This window comes from Cryptomeria japonica, chromosome 2 (assembly GCF_030272615.1).
Source record: "Cryptomeria japonica chromosome 2, Sugi_1.0, whole genome shotgun sequence".
Lineage (NCBI taxonomy): Eukaryota > Viridiplantae > Streptophyta > Pinopsida > Cupressales > Cupressaceae > Cryptomeria > Cryptomeria japonica.
This window is the reverse complement of record NC_081406.1, coordinates 282,654,833-282,672,338: the sequence shown is the minus strand read 5'-3', so window position 1 is coordinate 282,672,338 and position 17,506 is coordinate 282,654,833.

Here is a 17,506-nt window from a genome sequence, read left to right as displayed (position 1 = left end):
TCTGACGAAAAATTACAGAGAAGAATTTGTGGGGCAAGGAAACCCTAGCTAGACATTCACTGCACCACCATCAGAAAACATCGGCGGATAAACAAATTAAGGGTGACCAATCAATGCGTCCATCAACCACAAAGGAAAGGCTAGTGATAGAAATTGAGAATCAAATCCTAACAAAGCATTAGAGGCACTGTAAAGAATTCACCATCTTTGCTCGATGGGAAGGTATAGGTACTCCAGCCGAACAAATCATTGAATGGTTAAAGACATCCTTTCAAGGCATGGTAAGTGTCGACATCCTCCCTGAAAATTTCCTTTCAATAGAATGTAGCAATCTAGATTTGAGAAATAGGCTTCTGAATGGTGATATTCAGGCATATAATGGTTTTTGCTTAGAATGCTGGGAATGGCAACCCCTTTTTTATCCATCCTGTTTAAAACCTTTTATGGTAAATATAGCAATATCAATTGATAACTTACCATTAGAACTTCATAATTTAGAAATCTTAAGAATGATAGGCAATAAGTTAGGGAAATTCGAAAGTGTCAAAAAAACTCCATTTAAATTCTCAAACAATGTTCTCATGGTGAATATGGATATCAATATCAAAACTTTAAAAAACATAGTTTTAAAAATCGATAACCACATTTTAAACATCGAACCTTCCTTTTATAATGGCCCCATCATAGATGATATTCCCAGGAAAACCTCGCCTGTGATGTCATACCCTTGAATAAAACATAATAAAGAGGGTGTCAAAATTAAATTCATGGAAGGAATTGGGGGTTCCACTCTGGAAGGCGATGAGTCTTTAAAGATAGAAACTAAGTATCAAGCCTCTGCAACATATATGAAATTTGATTGATGCTATGAGTCCTTATCTAAGGATTCCTTGAATAGGAAGATAAACTCCCCCTTCCTCCCATCTCTGGAAGTAGTTATGACAAAAACAATTGAACCTTGGAACAAGGAACAAGATTTAGAAGATGGGGAGATTAGTGAGCCACCAGTGCAGAAGGAATTGTCGTGTATATGCACTCAAGGGGAAAACCTAAATATTAACTTTGGAATAAGCATAGACTTAGGGAAGGAAATAGTGAGCCCCCTAGGGCATTCAACAGAAGTAAAATTATCCCTTTTAGAGCAACCATTGGTGAAGGAAATGTGTCCCCTTGTTAAGAATAAAGGATCTAAGAAAGAACTACCGACAACACAAGATAAGGATATGGAGGAAAGTGGGGGGGGGGGGGGGGGGCAGAGGAAAATAGACCACCCCAGAATATTGATTCAGTGGTGGCAGAAGTGGAAGAGAGAGAACAAGTAGAAAGGGAAATCAACATTATTTCCACCTTTATTGGGGAAGAAGTAGTCAATGACCTAATGGAACAATTTGTTGATGAGGTTTGTGATTCCGAAGAATTGGATAGGTAGAGGGAGCTATATGTAAAAAAATTAGTGGATAGTGCCAGAGTTAAAATGGAAATAGAAGAATTGTTCATTGACCTAGATAATTTTGAAAATGAGAACCCAAACATTCTAGGCATTCATAATACATGGGAGAGAAAAGACTCTCCTGACTGTGCCAAGTCCATCAAAAGGAGGGGTAGGAGATCCCTTGCTGAATTAAGAGCCAAGGATGGGGAAGTTGTGGGCCAATCCAAAATTTCATCACTATTTAATGTAGGGGAGGGGAAGTTCCTCCCAACAGAGCCATGGAACTCTTATCATGGAATGTTAGGGGCATGAATGCCCCTAACAAGCAGCGTATCATAAAATATTGTATATCTGAATCAAAACCAGACATAATTATAATCCAAGAAACTAAAATGAACCCAACCGAGATAGACCTCTTTAAGAAGAAATTAGGTTTTAGAAAATTGAAGTATTCCCCAGCACTTGGGGCTTCAGGAGGCTTAGCAATCATCTGGGATCCTAGATATTCCTCTTTTACACCATCAAAGATAAAACTGTTGGCAAATGCACACTCCAATGAGATATTGTAGGTGATTGAAGGTATTGTCATTGATGGCAACCTTACAATCATGTGATACCGACAGACAGACACCGGCACCGGCAATGATAGACTCTACACTGGCATACAGAACACCGGCACCGAAAAGGAAGATTACTGGCACCCTGGTCGACAACAATTTTGTATTAATGTATTTGGTAATTAATTGTAAAATCTTTTGTAAGCCGACATGATGGATTGTAATATGACTCATATATGTATGAGATCATTGTAGATCATTTTAGATATGTTAAGGTATGATGCGAAAGATAGAAGGTAGCAGACCTATTATTATAAGGGTTTATGTATGTAGCAGAGCTTAAACCGGTACTGAATCTGGCATAGCAGATGCTAATCTGAAGCAGTACGAGACATTGGATTAGTATAATCTATTTTTGTAAGTCGGTGTGACTTCTTTTGTAATTGAGTAGTAAGCTCTAGGCACTTGGCCTTCCTACATGTGCAGGCCCCTATTGTAGCAGTAATATTCTCTTATTGGCGAGTAAGTGAATATTGTGGGTCAAAAATCCCATCGAGGTTTTTCCCACACTAGGTTTCCTCATTAAAATATTGTGTTATGGTGTGCTTTTCATGTTGTGGTTGTTATTCTTATTTGCTACATTATTTTTGGTTTACCGGTACACAGTTTTAATATGCTTTTCTTGTTATAAGTTAAGAAAATATTATTACCAGTCAAATACTGATTCACCCCCCCCCCTCTCAATATCTTTGGAAATCCTAACAATAGGTATCAGAGCATGGTCCTCTATTTTCAGAAGCCTAACAACTTGAGGAAGATCTTGTCACCGATAGAGATGGAAAACTTGATAAAGCAATTAGAAACAGCTCTTTCAGACTATGATGCAGAAAAGGTGAAGAATATCAAACTTGAGGATGATCTGAAGGCTTCTTGGGATATCATTCAAGCACTTCAAGAAAATTACACTATAGCAAGGAATAAAAGGAGAACTTTGTGAGAAGATGCAGAAAGAGGAAGATGAAAAGGAAACTCTTAATGATTTGGTAAACAAGCTAAGACAAGAAATCAATACAACAAAGAATGAGATGCAAGATATGACTATGAGATTTTGTAATGAAATTGAAGACAGAAAGAAGAATGAAGAAGACTTGGTTAGAAGACTAAATGATGCTAGAAATGAAAACACAAGACTCAGTCATGAAAATGATATGTTGAAGACAGATTTGATGCACATACAAAATGACAGAACTGAACTCATAAGACAGAAAGGAATCTTGGAGAATGAACCGACTACTGCAAATCAACACAAGGAGAAATTCAAGAAAAGTTCAGAAGAACTTGTTGACATGCTGAAGAACCAGAAACCTAATGGTGATACAAATGGCCTTGGCTTTGAAACTAATGAAAGCTCCGGTACTGCAAACAATCATGATCATAGCAAACCAGTAAGACAACCTAATGCTTACAAATTCAATGGGAAATGCTTTAACTGTAACAAGTATGGTCATAGAGCAGATCAGTGTAGATCTAGAAATTATCAGAACACTAATACACCCACCGATCAATGTTCTAAATGCAACAAAGTTGTTCATAACTCAAAAAATTGCAGAATGAATGTAAGATGTTATGTTTGTGGAAGATTTGGACACTTATCTAATCAATGCAGAACACATACTGGCATAGGATATGGGAAAGTTATTTAGAAAAACAATGTGACTTGTTATGCTTGTAACAAAATTGGACATATTGCAAAATTTTGTAGAAGCAAGTCCCCACCAGCAAATAACAAAGGTCCTAGTTTGAAAGGTAAAGAAAAGGTTGAAGAGGTAAAGCAAGAATTCTCAAAACAATGGATCAGAAAGTCAGATCAGAATGTTGAAGGGAATACCCCTCCACCGGTATAACAGAGTATCACTCCACCAGCAGGAGACTCTTCATCTAACTAAAGGAAAATCCTTTGGGGGTTTAGCAAAAAAATGAAAAACATGCTATTATTCCCTCAGCTGATGGTGAGAAGTTGAAATTACTTCTATACCGGCAAATGAGTTAAGTTGTGACTTAACCGGCGAGCATTAAATGTGGTAGTTGGAGAAAATAATATTATAAAGCAAGTGTTTTGGCTCCTTTTTCATTCACTGAGCATTCAAACCTTCGAGAGCACGAAAATTCCTAAGCAAAGGCATCCTTAGCAAAAAAGTGAAGTAGTTCATCAAAGCATTCTTCCTAAAGGCAGATTGAGGTATTTATAATTATGGCATCTTCATCCACTTCTGAATTTATTGCAAACCCTATTGTTGTTGAAGTAATTAAGCGTCCTAGACCCATTTTCAAACTGGTTCCTGAAATAGCGAAGAAAGATGATAGCATAGGTGCATTTTCTCAAATTCCTAAGGGAGTAGTATATGTTGAAGACCCTAGGATGTATATACATTGTCATATAGAGGAATTAGGTGATGATGAGATCAAAAACATTTATAGCACTGTGATTTGTGATGAATCTAGAAATATCAAATCAGAACGTAAGATAGTGGAAACCCTAGGTTTTACTGAAATCCTTAGTGTCCCAGATTTTTCCAAGGATATTATAAGGATTGTGCTAAGCAGAGTTCAAGGTGAATTCTTCTGGTTGGATACAATTCATAAAATCACAAAGGAAGTCGTTAAGGCAGTAACAGGGTTACCTTCCATCAGTAGCAGACATGACAGAACAAAGAAGATCTCAAATGACACAGTGATAAACCTAACCGGTGCAACATTCGACAAAAGGTCTCTAAGGGTAAATGATGTAAAGGACATAAATGTGAGATTTATCAATATGATCTGAGGCTACAAAGCTACACATGCAAATAGGTTGAACTCGGTTTCTAGCCTATGTATTAAAAGTGCTTATGACATGGTTAATGATAATGCAAGAATAGATGTATGCAAATGGCTCAAAGATGAATTGATAGACAATATGGGAAGATTAAAGGAGATAAGAAAGGAACATTCAGATTTGGAAATTTTCTTGTTTGTTTAATGCTATACATAATTAAACAAGTGCCCAGTATTGGTGCAAGAGATTTTGGCTTTGATATACTGGTAGGAAAGCAACTATTGGATCTACTAAACAACATGGGAGAAAACCGGGAGAAAAACTTAAATGAATAATTTCAAACATTAAAGGATCAAATGAAAACCACAATAAGACTGTCACAAGCTATTGTGGACAAGTATCAGAAAGAAATTTATTTTGTAATAAAAAAGGATAAAATCTGGATGGAGGCAGTTGTCCCTAGAACTATCTGGGTAACTGAAATGGGTTATGAGATAGATGACAATATTATTGAAACTTATGCAAAAGCCCTCCTTGAAGGACCAAAGGAACCCACTGAGAAAGTTTTTGGAAATGCTGAAATAATTGAGACTGGAATTCAGTCTAGGAAAAGGGCTAAGAAGGTCAAAGAAACAGTAAGAAAGGGAACCCGACAGGCCAAAGCAATTAAGGAAGATGTTTTGAAGCAAACTGGTATAAATGAAAGTGAGTTGGAAGGACTTCAACTAGAATCTCATCTTTCACCAGTTGGAACCTCCTTTGAGAGTGATATGCCAACGGTATTTAAAAGAGTAGAAAGGAAAAGAAAACCCTCACCGGTACCCTCACCTACACCCAAGAAAACAAGGCAAAAACAACAGGCAGTGAGGCCTCCAGTGAAAAAGAAGTTGACTCCTAAGAAGAAAATAAAGGTAAAACAAGATATTGCTCCACTGGATAAACTCTTGAGCGAAATAACTGAAGATGGAAAATTGAAAAACATCAGCAAAATATACAACACACTATCTGTAGATGACAAGGAAAGCATAGAGAACAATGTAATCTTACACTTGGATATATATAAGAAATTTTTGATGGAAGTTGTTGATGAAATACCAAATGATCTTTATAGAAGATTAGAAGCTAGAAGGTTAGCCATCGTTGAGATGGACAAGAAAGATAAAATTTAAAAATTACTTGCAGTACATCCAGTCAACTCACCTGATGAAATAGATAAACTAATCAGTGAAGCAAACCGGATAGTATTCTCCACTTCTCATCGGCATGTAGCACTAATGGTAGGTAGAGTAAATGAAGTCTCTGAGGAAACAACAGATGCATGGGATATATTCTTTGTGAAAAAAAAAAAACAGGAAGAATTACTTAGGCCAAAGACTATTAAAGTATATCAAAAGGACAGGGATAAGGGGTTAGGTAAGGTAGGTGGTCCTCCAAGCCTTAAAATAACTGATAATGTACCCCCACCTCCTTTAGATACTCCACCAGTAGATACTACTGAGAGTCAACCAGCTACTGACAGTATAGAGACTTCATTAGAGGATACTAATCCTGAGTCTGAAGTTTTGTACATTGTAAATATTGATACTCAAGAAGTAAATTTTTTGGTTGATAGAGAAACCACTGAGGACAAGAGGACAAATGTGACTACTGAGTCACCGGCTATAGATGCTGAGGTTGAGCTAAATGAAACTGAAAATATAAACACAGAAAAACCTACTCAGACAGAGCAACCGACAGAGGATACCATTGGTAAACCATTAGAGAAACTGGTAGATACAACTGATAAATAGTCAAGAGAACCGGAAATGGACAGTACAGAGGTACAAACAGAGAAACCGGAAGTGCATTCAGAGACACAGATTGAGAAACCGACTATTGAGAGCTCAAAGAAACCTTCTGAGATACAGATGGAAAAACCAGAACAGGTACAAGTTGAGACACAAGTAAAGACAGAGACAGTGCCACCGACCAAAACTAAAAAGCCTAAACCTTTGTTTGTAGAAATGCGAACACAGAATGACCTACCAGAGGTCGAACCAAGCAAGGTGATTACTACAACCAGTAGTATGGCTTTTGTGAAGACAGTTGGACAAACATCTGGTACTTCTATGGCAGAATTCAGACCTATGAATGTAACAGAGGTCTTATTGGATTCAATAAAGAAGATCACAGAGTGCAATGCACAAGCCTATAAGGCTATTGATGACACAATTCCCATTCTTAAACTTATAGCACCAAAGTGTATTGTAGATAACAAAGATTCTTTAGGTCAACTAGACACATTGTCTAAGTTCACACCGGCAACATATTGACTATTGATCAAATAAATGAGGAGACATTCAAGGAAAGAATGATTAAAGAAAAAGATAAATTCTTTGAGGAAATTCTGAAGAAGAATAAGGAGAAAATGGAAACATTTTTACCAGAACTTGGAGAGATAATTCTTGACTTCAAGAAATTGTATAGACATTCTTGTAAAACAAATATTTTAACAGAAGATCTAGACAAGGAAATCAACAAAGCACAAGATAAGATTAACAATATTGCTAACAATCTAATAGGTACATCGGATTCATTTTTGGAGATAGAGAAGAAGATTGCAAAGTAAGAAGAGAAAATCAAGTAGTTAGAGAAGGACAAAGAAAGAATAAAGGATAAAGCAAAGGACTTGAAATGTAGACTTAGTCCCAAACTAGACTACCTCATTTCTTTGAGAAAAGAAATTTATGAGACTCTGGTTCCTGGACTTAGGACACCGGAAGAGAAAATGCACATACTCACCGGTACAGTGCAAAGAACTCAAGAGGCACTAAAAGACAAAAAATCATTCAGTAATGATTTAAATCTGATTTTGACAGATATTTTTCAAATTGTAACCCATCGGTTACAAGAATCCAGGTAGGACTTCACTGACAGCGAATGACAACCTTTGTCATTGATATCAAAGGGGGAGTAGTAGAGATGAGAAAATCCATAAATAGAGATCATCTGCTCAGGGGGAGCACGCATCCGGTACAATTTCTGGTATAGTTTTTGGCGAGATTTTTGGACTTCAATTATTGGATACATTCTTGAATTATTCTCATGAGTGTTACCATTAATGCCAAAGGGGGAGATTGTTGGCAAATGCACACTCCAATGAGATATTGTACGTGATTGAAGGTATTGTCATTGATGGCAACCTTAAAATCATGTGATACCGACAGACAGACACCGACACCGACACCGACACCGACACCGACAGACTCTACACCGGCATACAGAACACAGACACCAAAAAGGAAGATTACCGACACCCTTGCCGACAACAATTTTGTATTAATGTATTTTGTAATTAATTGTAAAATCTTTTGTAAGCCAACATGGTAGATTGTAATATGACTCATATATGTATGAGATCTTTGTAGATCATTTTAGATATGTTAAGGTATGATGCGAAAGATAGAAGGTAGCAGACCTATTATGCGAATTATTGGATAAGGGTTTATGTATGTAGCAGAGCTTAAACCGGTACTGAATCTGGCATAGAAGATGCTAATCTGAAGCAGTACGAGACATTGGATTAGTATAATCCATTTTTGTAAGTCAATGTGACTTCTTTTGTAATTGAGCAGTGAGCTCTAGGCACTTGGCCTTCCTACATGTGCAAGCCCCTATTGTAGTAGTAATATTCTCTTATTGGCCAGTAAGTGAATATTATGAGTCACAAATCCCACCAAGGTTTTTCCCACACCGGGTTTCCTCATTAAAGTATTGTGTTATGGTGTGCTTTTCATGCTGTGGTTGTTATTCTTATTTGCTGCATTATTTCTAGTTTACAGGTACATAGTTTTATTATGCTTTTCATGTTATAAGTTAAAAAAATATTATTACCGGTCAGATACTGATTCACCCCCCCCCCCCCCTCCCCTCTCAGTATCTTTGGGAATCCTAACAAAAATAGAATTGGATAGGCGGAAAGGTAAATTCCTATAATAATAAGTTAAGATTTAACCTGATCAATGTATATGGCCCTATTCAAAATAGGGATAAAGTTCAAGTCTGGATGGAGCTTGAGACTTTCTTAAGAAACAATCTAAATGAGATGTGTATTATTGGAGGAGATTTCAATGCCATCACTAAGGCATCAGACAAAATAGGAGGTAGTAATAAGTTACCTACAACGGCACTCGACTTCATTGATTGGATCAATAGGAATTCTTTGTTGGAAATCCAGACAGCAGAGAAAACCTTTACATGGAACAACAGAAGGAAGGGATTTAGCAATATTGCTGAAAAGCTAGACAGATTTTTTATTCATGGGGGGCTTATGAATTTTAATTACACTATGGAAGCAGAGATCCTTCCTTTATCCGGTTCAGACCATTATCTACTCCAACTTAACATTCTAGCAGAACAAGGTCTAAGAAAATGCCCGTTCAAATTTGAGAACATGTGGTATAAGGATGATAACATCATCAACCTGATTGAACAATGGTGGAGGGAATCAGTATCTCAGGCTCAAAGATGTATATTGTCACAAACAAACTAAAGTTAATCAAAAGGAGGCTCTTGGAGTGGAATCGAGAGCATTTTGGTAACATCTTTGATAAGAAAATTTAAGTAGAAATGGACCTCAAGGATGTTAACAGGGAAGTTTTGGATCGAGGGATGGATGAACCTCTCTTCTTGAAGGAAAAAATATTACTAATAGAGTATGAAGAGATTCTGGCAAAAGAAGAAATCTTCTGGAGACAAAAGTCTAGAGAAACATGGTTGAAAGATGGAGATCGCAACACAAAGTTCTTTCATAATAGTACCAAGCAGAAAACATGGGTAAACCAAATCTCTAACATTAAGAACTACCAAGGAGTAAATCTGGAAGACCCGTCAGAGGTGGCAAAGGAAGCAGTAAGGTTTTTTGAAGAAATCCTTAACAATACAGTGAGTTCCAACCATAGAGGCCAACATAATATAATTAAAAATATTCTAAAACTCACTGATACAAAACACAACAGATGTCTGCTTAAGAAATTTACAGAGGAGGAGGTTAAATCTACCCTCATGAAAATGAACCCAGATAAGGCTTCGGGCCCAGATGGCTTCCCAACTAGTTTATTACAAAAATGTTGGGGTTTTATGGGTCGAGAGATCACAGAGGCTTTAGAGGGTGTTAGAAACTCAGGTAAGATCCTGAAGGAGATCAACAATACCTTCTTAGTTCTAATTCCAAAAAAAGAGAAACCTGATAGCTTTAATAAATATAGGCCCATAGCCTTGTGTAATGCCCATTTTAAACTACTTACCAAAACTCTAGAAACTAGACTTCAGAAACTTCTCCCTATCATCATTAGCAAAGAACAAACAAGCTTTGTGCCCGATAGATCAATCTATGATGGGGTAATCATAGCTCAAGAAGCTACACATTTGGTCCAGCATAATGGAGCACCAAGCATGCTTGTCAAATTAGATATTAGTAAAGCATATGACAAGGTGGATTGGAGATTTTTATGCAAATGTTTGGAAGCATTTGTCTTTGCCAAAACTTGGATCAACCTTATCTTTGAATGCATATCCACCCCCAAATTTTATGTCTTGTTTAATGCACACCTAAAGGTTTTTTTAGTAGCTCTAGGGGACTTAGGTAGGGAGACCCCATGTCTCCTTCCCTCTTCATCATTATGGCAGAGGCTCTTGGTAGGTCTATCTCAAAGCCTAGGAAAGAGGGTGGAATCATAGGTATACCCATTACCAGTGGTCTAACTCGCATTACCCACCAGCAATTCGTAGATGATACAATGCTTTTTGGACGGGGTGACATTGGGGAAGCAAGGGCCTTCAAAGGTATCCTCAAATCCTACACGGAAGCCTGGGGTCAAGAGGTCAATTTGGAGAAGTCAGAAGTGTTCATGTCCAACATACAAACCGCATATGAGAAAGAGATATGCAGGGTCTTGGAGATCAGGCCTGGTCTCCTCCCTTGCAGATTTTTAGGCATCCCTTTGAATAAGGAGAGCAGGACATCTAAGTCTTGGGATCACGTGGTGGAAAAAATCAAGAAGAGAATTAACACTTGGAAAGGGAAAGGGTTGTCCTTTGCAAGCAAGGCAACCTTGGTCAAATCAGTTATGGCAGCAATGCCTACTTACCAACTATCTTGTCACAATTTATCAGTTAATAAACAGAATGAGCTAAATAAACACCTTAGAACTTTCTTTTGGCAAGGTGCCAATAATGATAAGAAAATATCACTCCTATCTTGGGATAATATTTGTAGACCAAAAGAAGAAGGAGGAGTTGGCATTAAAAATATCAGTGGCCAAAGTAGGGCACTTGTTGGTGCCCAAAACCATAGATTGGAAAACCAAAGACTTGCCTAATCCTCAATTGATCCAATCAGCCTTGGCCAACGAACAGGGATGGTCGAAGACCAAATCCCTCTACACTTTAGGCTCCACTAAACCCAGGTGGGTTTACCTTACACTCTCAAGCAATAAAGAGGTTTGTTTATAGTGAATTTAAAGTTTTATTAAGATATCCTTCTACAAGAATAGCAATAGTTTCTTGCAATTGTACCTTATTATGTGCTTTTATTTGAATGCTTCTTGAATGTTGATAAAAGGAAATGAATGAGAATGTATTATGAAAAATGATTACTCTTAAGACTAGCAGAAATCGCGTATAGATTAGTTCATATAGGATACAAAAGAATGTTTCTCTGATAAGGACCTTATGCATAACAATCCCAACCCACAGAAGACAAATAACAAACTAGTGCCTTCTATCCAAGGATATAGATGTTGCTTTGTGGACAACCAATTTGATCAACTCAAGAGACAACATTAACTATCACTGTGAAGGTTTCAGTATGTGTTACATAAATAATGAAAAACCAATTTCGTATTTAGTGAAACATCATGTAATGGCACATCACAGCAAGCCCAAAAGTAGATTTATCAAGAGGACATAATTAATTCATCAACACATAAAGTATACACAATATTTTGAATAGAAACAAAGAACCTTGTATATTAATCTTGGAATAGGTATTGCATACAAAAGCTACACTTGAAGATACTCCATTACAATCAATTTGCATCAACATATACTTCTCCTTCCCATAGACTTCTCTAGTACATAATATTACAGCCCTTACCAGCAGTGTGAAAGTCTTTTTTTTTTTACATACAAAAATGACTCATTACAAATACACATGCTAAGAGATACGAATGAAAGGACACACCCTTTGATTATCCTAAACAACTAACTGAACAACAACCAAATAGCCTAACTAAAACATCAATCGCACTATAAACATAAAACTAAACAATGAACTAAGATTTTTGATCTAGCCACTGTTAGCACTTCTGAATGTGTCGCAAATAGCCCGCATCTTTGTAGGTTGTAGTGTTAAATACTGCATCCTTGGCTACGTTCTCGATTACGTTAAAGTTCTCAAACTAATCGATTGTGTCATTCATATCAAGAATATCCATCTTGGCAATGGCTTGAGCTGCACTAAGTAAAGACTTACACTCAGAAAGCCATAAGGTCTTATCCTTAATTACACCTGCATCATCTACCAAACTAGGAACCCCATGCTGAACAATTTGTTGGCACTTGTCAAATTCGGATTTCAATTCCTTCGTAAATTCATCATGTGTGACAAGAAAATCCTAAACCTTTTTCTTCACCTTTTCCCTAGTCGATGCATCTTGTAACAATAGGTTGATTCTATTTCGAATTCTGGTATTAGAAACCATATTATCCATGCTCCTCTGATATACATCCTAGAATTTGTCCAATGCCTTCTCCATGTTATCATATCTTTTACTCATCAATACACAAGCAGTATCAGCCCTGCTGCTCTTCATCTCCCTCTTCAACTTAGTGTGCTCATAAGCTAGTTTCTCAAATTTCTTCTTCCACTGGCTTGCTGAATCAATAATTGGAGGGATTAGATGCCCAATCCTCTTAAGGGTTTCCTCATATAAAGCCTTATATTTATTTTTCTCTACTATCTCATGTTTCATCTGAGCCTTATTGAATTTTGAGATATCAATGCCTATGTCAGCAGTGACCATAGGATCTATCTCTCCAACTTTCAGGGTCATCATGTGACCAAAAGCTTTATCCACATCTATGATTTTTGGCCTTTTATTCGGGGGGTAAAATGCCCATAACAACATTGCTTGTTCATCTGGATCATACCTCGGTCCAATGAATATATCATTAACCCCTTGGACATTTAACTTGAAGTTCTCATTGTCTGCATGTAATAAGCTATCAAAAATGAATGATGCACTCAAATCCCATCCTAGGAAAAGAATAATACCTGCTTCCACTAGCAACTGCCTTCCTCTCCGAGGGATCATTGTCTCCATTTCTGCATCAATATCAGCTTTAAGCTTCTGCGACATTTCCTCCTCATTCTCTAGTTTGTGGATAGCGAGGTTCCAACCCTGGTATGTACTATCCATTTTTTTGTATTCCTCTTCCAAATCCACAAAAGATAAGGGCACATTTGCCTCCAGATCTACTGCAAAAACTTCTTGAATTGTGGCTACTGCAAAGTGAACTAAAGCAGTCTCGTCGGACAACAAAATGGATCGCTTGTTTGTATCGTAATGTCTTACTAGGAGCTTCAATATATCAATATTTACAAAGACATTAGGTACCATGAGTTTACCTAAATTGGTACTCCATGGGTTTGAAATTGGTATAGGCTCATCCTTGTGGAGGTAATGAAACAGAAATAGCTCGTGCCCTCACACTATTGTGAGTACATCTCCAATTTCTCTGTATCTGTCTTCCAACTGGTCACAAATAGGAAAATTTACCTTAGCTCTACGTGACCTCTTGGAGAGCCCATCTAATCTATCATGTCTTGATTTAATTTTCTTTGAGCCTCACTGACTTCACCCTTTGATTTTTTTGACATGCTACTGGATATTTAAACGACCTTTCGCTTCCCTTTTGAGCTTGACCCTTCCATCTCTACAAATTTTTCTGCTCTATGCTCAGCAACTCAAAATATTTCTTAATGAACACCTGATAACTTTCTGCAATAACTTTGTGCAGAATGTTGTTATGCAACACTAGCTATATATCCCTAAGGATTCCAATCTTGTACCTAATTATTACAATCTTGATGGATCCGCTTTGTGTGGCATCAAACCTACTCAATGGATGCATTTAATGGAAGCCATTTTGTCAGTTTTTCACATCAAGACCTTCAACGAGTAATCGGCAAGACTTTTCCCGATGATTCAATTGTTTGGCGCCATTTGTTATGACTTTACTGCTTCTTACCTTTTGATTGGCACAAGCTATCCCGACCGACTTATCAGGTCTCGGGATAGCAATTTTTTTCCTATCCCGATGGTTCAATTTATCCTAATGGGCACTCCTTCAATTTCAGCTTTGCTTTTTGTTTTCACGATCCATCGGTATAACTCTCCCCAATGCGTCCGCCTTCGGTTTTCTTTTACTTAACCCATCAAGTATCGACATAGTCCATTTTATGTCCCTCTGATGCCCCAATGATCTCAATATATCAGTCTGCATTCTGACTAAGCTCCTTGCATTATCGGCATAACTCACCCTGAAGAACTCCTTGCAACTCACCATCCACCCTAACAGTCCTATCGGGATTTGGCATAGCATAGAATTTCTTCTTCCGATGTCCCGATGAGTCCTCACTTAATGTTTACTTTATCAGCATAATTTACACCGAATCCTCGCGAGCACTTTTATCTTCATCGAGGGTTGGAATAGCCTTTTTCTATTCCTCCCGAAGTCTCGATGAGTCTCTAATGCACTTTTATGCTTTATACTTCTGAGTCTGTTTTATCGGTATAGGTAATACCAATGGTTCCACCTTCTGATTCTCCATGTCATTGGGGATCGGCCTAACTATTTTTGCACTATTCCCATATGGTCTTTTTCTCCGATGGGCCTGCCTTCAGTTCCCTTCAGTTATCAAGTATCGGGATAGAGTTGTTTCATTATTTCTGATAAGTCGATACATGTCGATAGAAAATACCCACCTTCTGCCTCATCGGAACAAGCTATCCCGATGGTATGATTTTCCAAGAGCGCACACCGTGCTGAATATTACTTAAGTTCCTTAATGAATCTGCCCTCTGATTCATTGGTATATGTCATACCAATAATCCTTCTTTTGCTTGCCAATATTGTTTCATTGGGACTACTTATGTCAATTATTGAAATTTTACAATTTTGAACAAATGAGCCATCCACCTTGAATATTAGTGACCCCAACTATCCCACAGGGTTTGATACATACTAGAAAACAATCTTAGATTATACCATATGATTTCTTCGCTGATAAATGCTTCCATACTAGATTCCTTGTGCAGTCTATACTTAGTGCAAGCTCTTGGTGTGCCCAAGTGATACCCTGACATTCCTGAAACAGCTAATCCTTAGAGAACTTTACTCATGCTAATAAGGTTCCTACACATGCAAACCAGCAATAAATGCTCATATGATAAAAGAAAAGGCCTGCACATAGCACAAGATATTTTGTAAAAATATGTGCTAACAGTGGCTCATTCTGGGGATGTATGTTCTCTTTAAGGACATAGCAAGATCCTAGTTATCTCTGGAAAGCAGACCAAAAATAAAAATTGAAAACAGAAAGCAAAAAGAAATTTAAACTATTATGATACAAAAATACTTCCTTCTTATCAAGAGAAAAAATGCTTAAGATATTGAGCATGAATTGGGAACTCCTACACCTGACCATCAGTATCCTTCAAGTAATAAGAGTTTTTTCCACATTTTTCTGAAATGATAAAAGGTCCTAGCCAAAGCGCATCAAACTTTCCATGCTTCCCTTTATCCTGATCTTTGACATTCCATTTTAACACCCATTCCCCTTCTTCAAATGACCTGTCACATGCTTTCCTATCATGTAAAGCCTTTACCATTTGTTGTCTTTGCAGGTTTCTTTCCTGAGCTTCTCTTCTACATTCATCCAACTCAGCCAACGCCATCAATCTATCTCCCATAAATTTTACTTCTTCTAAAAATTCCTCCGGAACAAATTTATAAACTAAGAGTAGATTATTCAAGGGTAATCATGCTTCTTTGCCATATACAAGCTCATATGGAGCGAATCCTATGGACTTCTTAACTGTCACTCTATCAACCCATACTGCTAATGTCAATTTTGAATCCCAAGCTCTTTTATTATTACCCAACATCCTTTTGATAAATTTCAACAGGTTTTTATTGTTGGATTATGCCTATCTATTTCCCTGGGGATGATAAGGTGATGAATATGACAGAGTGATGCCATAATTTTTATAGAAATCAAAAAACTTATTTGACCTCAAACACATCCCATTATCTACCATAATCTTCCGAGGTACCCCAAATCTAGTCAAAATGTTTTCCAAAAGAAACTTTACCACAACTTTACTGGTAGCCTGTCTCGTGGGAATGGCTTCAACCCACTTAGTAAAATAATCAGTAGCCACCAAAATCCATTTATGCTCGCCACTAGATTTGTTTGCTATCTCTCCTATGAATTCAATACCCCACATCTGGAATGGTTCCTCTGTATGCATGGGTCTGAGAGGAATGGCTCCATTATATTTAAGCTTCCCTAAAAACTTTTGACAAGCCTCACATTTCTTGATATAAGTATGGAAATCCTTGAAAATTTGAGGCCAATAATAACTAGTATTAAGAATTTTATGAGCAGTGGTCTTAGCTGAGAAGTGACCCCCACATACACCTTCATGTAAATCTTTTAAAACAACAAACGCTTGACACTCATCTAGACATAATAAAAAAACACCATCTCTATTCTTCTAGTATAGGTCTCCATTAAGTAATACATACCTAGATGTTTGAAGCTTTAAAGTTCTCTTATGACTATCACTTAAGTTATCTGAACATTTCATGTATTTTAGGTAATATACAATATTAGCATACTAGGGACACCTCTCAATGCTAATTTGTACATCCTACAGCTCTATCTGATTTACTTGTGTTGCTTCAAGATTGGATTCAACCATCAACTTCGCCAGACCTTGACCTCTTACCAACTTTGTAATGTGTAGATCAATATTGAATTCTTGGATCTAGTTTATCCATCTGCATCTTCTTCCAGTAGTTTCTGTTTGTCTGAAGATGTCTTTAACAACAACATTTGGTACATAGGCAATAACAGTGGCATCAACTAAATAGGGTCTAAAAGATTTCACAACTTTCACAAGAGCATAAGCCTGTTTTCATTCAAATCAAAATTCAATTCTGATGCTTGCAATGTTTTGCTAAAAAATGGCACTAGTTGTTCATGACCCTCATCATTCTTTTGTAACATGACATCAACAATAGTATGGAATGAGGCAAATGTAAATACTTGAAAAGGTTTAGAGAAATCGGGTGATTTTAAAATAGGGGCTTCCTTGATAGATCTTTTGATATTTACAAAGGCTTCAAGAGCTTCATTAGTCCATTTTATTTCAGCACCCTTTTTCAACATTTTAGCAATAGGCTTTATGATTTCAGAGAAATTTGAAACAAACCTTCTCACAAAGTTGATTTGATCGAAGAAAGATTGGACTGCTTTAACAGTTTTTGGGATTTGAATTTTATCAATAGCAGCAATCCTTTCTGGATCAATTCTAACTCCATCTTTTGAGTCAACACGACCTAACAATTTTCCTTCAGTAACCCCAAAATGAC